Here is a 7,820-nt window from a genome sequence, read left to right on the forward strand (position 1 = left end):
GTTGCAGAGCACAGGCTCCAGGTGCGTGGACTTCAGTAGTCGCAGCACGCAGGTTTAGTAGTTATATTACGTGGGCTCAGCTGTTCCTCTGCTTGTGGGATCCTCCTGATCCAGGGATTGAACCCATGTCCCCTGCATTGGCAGGTGGACTCTTGGCCACAGCACCACCAGGGAAGTCCCGTGTTTTCTTTTTTCTTTTTTTTTTTTAATATTTATTTACTTATTTGGCTATGCCAGGTCTTTAGATTTGGGTTTCAGCATGTGCAATCTACTTGCCTGAGCAGTGATGGGACCTGCACCCCCTGCACCCCGAGCTCGGAGTCTTAACCACTGGACCACCAGGAAAGTCCTTATCTCTCCTCTTTTCTAAGGACAGTCTGTCAGTATATTTAGGGCCCAGTGTAAATCCAGAACAAAACAACCTCATTTCAAGATCTTTAATTTAACTACATCTGCAAAGACCTTTTTTTTTTTTTTTTCCTCAAATAAGGTCACATTCACAGGGACTGAGGTTGGGTATGGATCATTAGGATAGGTGTGGTCCAGAGAAGAGCCATGAAACTCCCTAAGAGACATCACAGCAGTGAATGGCAGTGATGGTGTGGGGATACCTAGGTCTGCAGCAGAGTGTGGAGCAAAGAAATAAACACCAGGTGAAAAAGTTTTGAACACCTACTGTTGCCAAAGTGAACTCACGTCAGTTCACTCTACACGCAACATGGCTGTATTGAAGGGAAGTACAGCATTCATTGCGGGGCTCCAAGCAAGAGAAGGGAAGACAAGCCTCCAAACCACTGCAACTTGGACCTAGAGTTAGGAGTTTATTTGTTGTTTTTTTTTAAGGGGGAGAACAAAGAGGCTGAAATTAATCATCTTGTGGCATTGTTGTGACTTTTTAAAAAATTTAAATCTTTTCTTTGTTGGTGAGTGTGTGGGCTTCTCTTTAGTCGCAGTGCGGGGGCCTAGCTGCCCTGCTGTACGCAGGATCTTAGTTCCCTGATCAGGCCATCGAATCTGCATCCTCTGCCTTGGAAGGTGGCTTCCCTGGTGGCTCAGACGATCAAGCGTCTGCCTGCAATGCAGGAGACCCGGGTTCGATTCCTGGGTGGGGAAGATCCCCTGGAGAAGAAATGGCAATCCACTCCAGCACTCTTGCCTGGAAAATCCCATGGATGGAAGAGCCTGATAGGCTACAATCCATGGGGTCGCAAAGAGCCGGACACGACTGAGCGACTCTGTCCTGTCCTGGGCCGCCAGGGAAGTCCCGCTATGACATTTCATCCTTTCTTTTATTATTTATTTATATTTGTGTGCTCAGTCGCTCAGTCGTGTCCGACTCTTTGCCACCCCATGGACTGTATCCTGCCAGGCTCCTCTGTCCATGGAATTTTCCAAGCAGGAATACTGGAGTGGGTTACCAGTTCCTATGCCAGTGATCCTCCCAACTCAGGAATCAAACCTGCGTCTCGTGTGTCTCCTGCACTGGCAGGTGGGTTCTTTACCCCTGCACCACCTGGGAAGCCCCTATTTATTTTATTCTATTTTTGATTGCCCTGGGTCTTTGTTGCTGTGCTGGGGCTTTCTCTAGTTGCAGAGAGCAGGGGCTACTCTCTCGTTGTGGAGCACAGACTCTAGGCACGTAGACTTTAGTAGCTGCAGCTTGTGAACGCAGGAGTTACGGTGTACGGGTTTAGTTGCTCCGAGGCATGTGGAATCTTCCTGGACCAAGGATCAAACCCGTGTCCCCTGCGTTGGCAGGCAGATTCTTATCCACTGTATCACCAGGGAAGTTCCGCTATGACATTTCTTAATCATAGTTCCAAGCATCAGATGTTTATGGTTTTCCGGCCAGGTGCTCCATGCCTCCAGGACCTGTGAGTTCACGTTGCCCTGGAGAAACAACCTGAGTTTGTACATTAGCAATATTATCTCCAAAGATCATTTTGGTACATTAATACTGTTATCGACATCAGCAGTTGTAATCATCTGACTGGTTGATTAGTGTTCAGTTAGCACAGGATTGAGGTCACACGGGACAAGAAAGGGAATAAAGTTTGGGACAGATGAATTAATCACAAACTTGGTAAGGGAACTCTTTTCTTGGGGGGCGGGGGCTCAATCCAGCAGGTAAGACATAATCCTTGTAAGACCTGATAAAGTGGAATCAGTGTCTTCATTTCAAGGGTGACAAATTGAGGCCAGAGAGGTGGGTGTGCCAAGGCCAGAAGTCAGTGAAGCTGGGCTTGGAGCCCAAGGCAGTCAGCTTACTGGAGCCTTTAAAACAGGGGATATGGCTGCCCTCAGGGATGAGCATGTGATGGCGGGTGGGGAGGGAGATGAATTTGCCCTCCTCCCTTCCAAGTTACTGGCTGAGACCCCCTGTAATAAAAATAGACTGGCAAGAGAGAAACACACAGAAGTTTGACATATGTACTTCAGACAGAAATGAGTAAAGCTCCCCAAAAGTGCCTAAGCCACTCCCTTAAACACCGTCTTTCAGTTCGGTTCAGTTGCTCAGTTGTGTCTGACTCTTTGCGACCCCATGGACTGCAACATGCCAGGCTTCCCTGTCCATCACCAACTCCCAGAGCTTGCTCAAACTCATGTCCATCGAGTTGGTGATGCCATCCAACCATCTCATCCTCTGTCGTCCCCTTCTCCTCCTGCCTTCAATCTTTCCCAGCATCAGCGTCTTTCCAATGTGTCAGTTCTTTGCATCAGGTGGCCTAAGGATTGGAGTTTCAGCTTCAGCATCAGTCCTTCCAATCAGTCAGGACTGATTTCCTTTAGGATTGACTGGTTTGATCTCCTTGCAGTCCAAGTGACTCTCAAGAGTTTTTACCTAAAGACAAAAGAAGGGTGTTGGCTACTATATATAAAATAGATAACTAAGGAGAACCTAGTGTATAGCACAGGGGGGAAAATCGTAAGAAGGTATTGCTGAGTCCTGCCCCAAGGCCACAGGTGTGAGGCCTTGTACCCGGGCCTTGGAAGCGGAGCCCAGAACCCAAGTCACCTTTGAAGCTGACTGAGACCCTTTGTAACTGTTGTCAAAAGTCCTTGATGATCACTAACAAGCTTCCTGACTCCCAGTTAGGTGAAGATGGCCGCTCCAGCAACACCCTATAGCCCCCCAACCAATCATCTAATGCCAACCGTCTGGCAGGAATTTTCTTTGTTTTGAGGCTATAAAAATTGGCTGTTAACCCATGACAATTGTTGACTCTCCCTGGTCAGGAGGTCGGCACTGCACTCGCAGTGCCCACTTTATCTCTGTTCCTTGTTCTTAATAAACTCACTCCCTTCTGAAATGCTCTGTGTCTGGAAATTCTTCTCCAACCTGCGCTCGGACTGCCTCAGCAGGTAAGATCTGTTTGCAGGACATATATTAAGTTAACCTTTAAAATGCATTCCAATATACTGTGTGTGTGTGTGTGTTTAATCATGTCCATCTCTTTGCAACCCCAGGGACTGTAGCCCGCCAGGCCGCTCTGTCCATGAAATTCTCCAGGCAAGAATACTGGAGTGGGTGGGCATTTCCTCCTCCAGGGAATCTTCCAGACCCAGGGATCGAACCCGAGGCTCTTGTGTCTCCTACATTGCAGGCAAATTCCTTACCACTGTGCCACCTGGGATTGATGCCACTTGTGGGAAGTACCTAGAATAGTTAAATTCATAGAGTCAGAAAGTACATTGGTGGATGCCAGGGACTGGCGGGTGGAGGAGGGGAGTTAGTGTTTAACGGGAACAGAGTTTCAGTTTAAGAAGGTAAAAATTTCAGGAGACGGATGATGTTGGACAACACTGTGAATGTATTTAGTGCCACTGAACTGTATGGTTAAATATGGTTAAAATAGTATGTTTTATGTGACTTTCATCAGAATAAAAACACATTTTTTTCTTTTTTTTTTTGAAAGGTGTTGGTGGGGGCTATTGAAGCCAATTCTGGGAAGTGACCAGGAAAAGCAGAGTAATAAGGATTTGTTCTGCAGTTTTTTGGGATTTTGTGTGTGTGTGTGTTTAATTAAAAAAAAATTTTTTTTTTTTTCCACTGCATCATGCAACTTGCAGGATCTTAGTTCCCCAACCAGGGACTGAGCCTGGGTCCCTTGCAGTGAAAGCGTGGGATCCTAACCCCTGGAACTTCAGGTTTTAATTAATGCTTTCTCCGTGCAGAAGAGTCTCCCGTCCTTCGGAGCCGTGCGTCTCCTCCAGGTACACAAAGGGACCCACACTTACAAATGGAGACTTCCTTTGTAAACGGAAATGGAGATGTCTCTTACAAAAGCATAACTTCTTCTTGGTTTTCAGAGCTTCTCCAGTATCTGCAGTTTTCCAAAAGAATCCTTGTGCTGAAGAGGCGCCTTCTGCTGCCTTCAAATGCGACTGAAACACTGGCGATGTCAGGCATAAAATAGGCTCGCAGCACCTGGGCGCTGTGGGGAGAGCCCAGGTGCAGGGAAGGGCAATCCAGGCTCGAATCCTGATTCTGCCAGTTCCTGGCCGTGGGGCCTTGAGCGGGTGGCTCAGCCTCTCTGCGCCACTCTCCCTTCAGCGTCCCGAGCCCTGGACCGGGAGCAGCTGTGAGGATCCACAGGTCTTTCTCCTTGTGCTCACTGGGCGGTGTTTTAAGGGAACACATCCGTTCATTTAGCCATTCACTCCTTCATTTGTTCATTCCACAGATATTTCTTTCACCTCTATTATGTGCCTGGACTCCTTTCAAGTAGCAAAAGAAAGGCTCTAGGCATGGGAGAAGGAGAGGAAAGGGGATCCTGGCAGGGGAACACAGCATATTCAAAGGCCCTGAGGTCAGACAGGCAATGCCAGGCACCAGGCTGGCAAAGGAACTTGAAAGTTGACCCAGGCCCATGAGGCCATTCACAGCAAGCAGGCCTGGTTCGAATCCCAGTTTAACTTCTTGGCTCTGTGACCTGGGCCAGCAAGCACTTCACGTTCTGTAATCTTTTGCTTTTCAAAGGTAGTTTTCCTCACCTGGAGAGGTGTTTTTTTAAGCTCTTCATAGTCAAGGTAAGTTTAAAAAAATCTGTGAGTATGTGAATGCACCCCCAAAAGTACCCAATTGATGGCCAGGGCCACGTGAACAAAGTCATAGTTAATAATCAATGTATTATTGATGTATTAATTTAGTTATATTAATTAATAACTATAGTAATATCAATAATGAAACATAATGGAAAAGAATTTTTTAAAATTACATTGATATTAATATTGAATATCATTCTTTATGCTATACAATAGGACCTTGGTTTTTGGTTTTGTTTGTTTTGGCTTCATTGTAAGGTGTGTGGGATTTTAGTTCCTGGACCAGGGATTGAACTCATGTCCCCTACAGTGGAAGCTCAACATTCAGAAAACTAAGATCATGGCATCTGGTCCCATCACTTCATGGCAAATAGATGGGGAAACAGTGGAAACTGTGGCTGACTTTATTTTTTTAGGCTCCAAAATCACTGCAGATGGTGACTGCAGCCATGAAATTAAAAGATGCTTGCTCCTTGGAAGGAAAGTTATGACCAACCTAGACAGCATATTAAAAAGCAGAGACATTATTTTGTCAACAAAGGTCCATCTAGTCAAGATTATGGTTTTTCCAGTGGTCATGTATGGATGTGAGAGTTGGCCTATAAAGAAAGCTGAGTGCCGAAGAATTGATGCTTTTGAACTGTAGTGTTGAAGAAGACTCTTGAGAGTCCCTTGGACTGCAAGGAGATCCAACCAGTCCATTCTAAAGGAGATCAGTCCTGGGTGTTCATTGGAAGGACTGATGTTGAAGCTGAAACTCCAATACTTTGGCCACTTGATGGGAAGAGCTGACTCATTTGACAAGACCCTGATGCTGGGAAAGATTGAGGGCAGGAGGAGAAGGGGACGATAGAGGATGAGATGGTTGGATGGCATCACCGACTCAATGAACATGGGTTTGGGTAAACTCCAGGAGTTGGTGATGGACACTGAGGCCTGGAGTGCTGTGGTTCATGGGGTCGCAAAGAGTCGGACACAACTGAGCGACTGAACTGAACTAAACTGAACAGTGGAAGCACCGTCTTAACCACTGGACCTCCAGGGAAGTGTCAATAGGACCTTGTCTTTAAAAATTTTTTTAAATTGTGGTAAAGTGCACACAGGGGCTTCCCAGTGGTAAAGAACCTGCCTGCCAATGCAGGAGATGCAAGAGATAAGGGTTTGATCCCTGGGTCAGGAAGATCCCCTGAAGTAAGAAATGGAAACTCACTCCAGTATTCTTGCTGGGAAAATTCCATGGACAGAGGAGTCTGGTGGGCCCCCACAGTCCATGGGGTCGCACACGATCCAACATAACTGAGTGACTGAATACACACACACAAAATACAACATAAAGTGTATCGTTTTAACCATTTAAACATGCACCTTAGTGGCATTTAGTACCTCTCAGTGTGGTGTAACCAGCACCATTATCTATCTCCAGAACCTTCCTATCAGCACAAAAAGGAAACCATGTCCCCACTAGCTGTCACTCCCCATGACCCTCCCCCAGCCCTTGGTAACCACTGAAACGGCCTTAGACACTGGAGAGATAAGAGAAGCAGATGAAGAGCAGGGATTCTTGAGTTTGTCTTGCCAAGCAACACATAGGGGAGCAGCTTGTTGAAACCCCGCTGGCTGTAGCCTGCTTTCGCTGATTAAGCTTGCTGTAGCGCTTTCTTCATTTCATTCTTTTCTCCTCTCCGACTGCCTGCCTTCCCGAGTGTCACGTAGCCCAGTTGCTTTATAGGAGCTTGCGGTCAGCGCTTGTCCAACTAAGGCTGATGGGGACCACTGACCCTAAAACTGGGCCCGCGTAGGTGTTGGATGAATGACCTTTTGATGTCAGAGGATCAGAAAAGTCCACACTCAGGTCATGCTAAGTACCTCCACGTTTGAAGATGCGGAAGCAGGTAACCCGTATACACCTGTGCAGAACACCAGTTACGTCACCTTTTCTCCTACCTCCAACCTTTCATTCCCAAGGCCGCGCCGCTTATCCTATAAATATCCCAGCCCCCTCACCTTGTTCTTCCGTCTCCTCGCTTGACTGCCTGGTGAATAAATTCTTTCTCTGCTGCAAACTTCAGGATTTCAGCATCTGGCTTGCTGCGTGCCAGGCAGTGGACCCAGTTCTGTAACACGGGGATCGACATGCGCGTACAAGTTTCTGTTTGAACACCTGTCTTCAGTTCTCTTGGGAATACACCCAAGCATGGAATTGCTGGGTCACGTAGTAATTTTATGTTTAACTTGTTGAGAAGTCACCAAGCCTTCTCTTGCCAGTTTTATTTTTCATTATGAAATATTCCAGGCATACAGCAAGGTATCAATAGTAAAATAACAAACACCCATGTACCTGGTGCCCTGATGAAAAACATTCCCAAGACAGTTGAAGCCACTGTACCCCACTACCGCTCATCAAGCCCTTGTCTAAAATTGGGATTTGATCATCCCCATATATATGTGTATATATATATAACCTGCATGCTCAGTTGCTTAGTCGTGTCTGACTTTTTTGTGACCCCATGAACTGTAGCCCTCCAGGCTCTTCTGTCCATGGAGTTCTCCTGGCAAGAATACGGGAGTGGGTTGCCATTTCCTTCTCCAGGGGGTCTTCCCAACCCAGAGATGGAACCCACGTCTTCTGAGACTCCTGCACTGGCAGGTGGATCCTTACCTCTGAGCTGCCTGGGAAGTGCGTGTGTACATATAAATATACATGTGTGTATGTATGTATCCATGTATCTGTGTATGTATGTGTGTGTTACTTTGCTTCAGTCACATCTGACTTT

The 7,820-nt window shown here is 46.6% G+C and overlaps 1 long non-coding RNA gene across 1 annotated transcript; it reads right to left on the bottom strand.

Moving 5' to 3' along the window:
* Window positions 1-422: 422 nt before the first annotated feature.
* Window positions 423-7,417, bottom strand: LOC132345673 (uncharacterized). Its single transcript, XR_009495138.1, has 2 exons — window positions 7,051-7,417; window positions 423-2,842 (listed from the first exon to the last, which is right to left on the bottom strand). It is a non-coding gene; the product is annotated as an uncharacterized lncRNA (long non-coding RNA).
* Window positions 7,418-7,820: the final 403 nt, after the last annotated feature.

The sequence above is a fragment of the Bos taurus genome, chromosome 7 (assembly GCF_002263795.3).
Source record: "Bos taurus isolate L1 Dominette 01449 registration number 42190680 breed Hereford chromosome 7, ARS-UCD2.0, whole genome shotgun sequence".
Classification (NCBI taxonomy): domain Eukaryota; kingdom Metazoa; phylum Chordata; class Mammalia; order Artiodactyla; family Bovidae; genus Bos; species Bos taurus.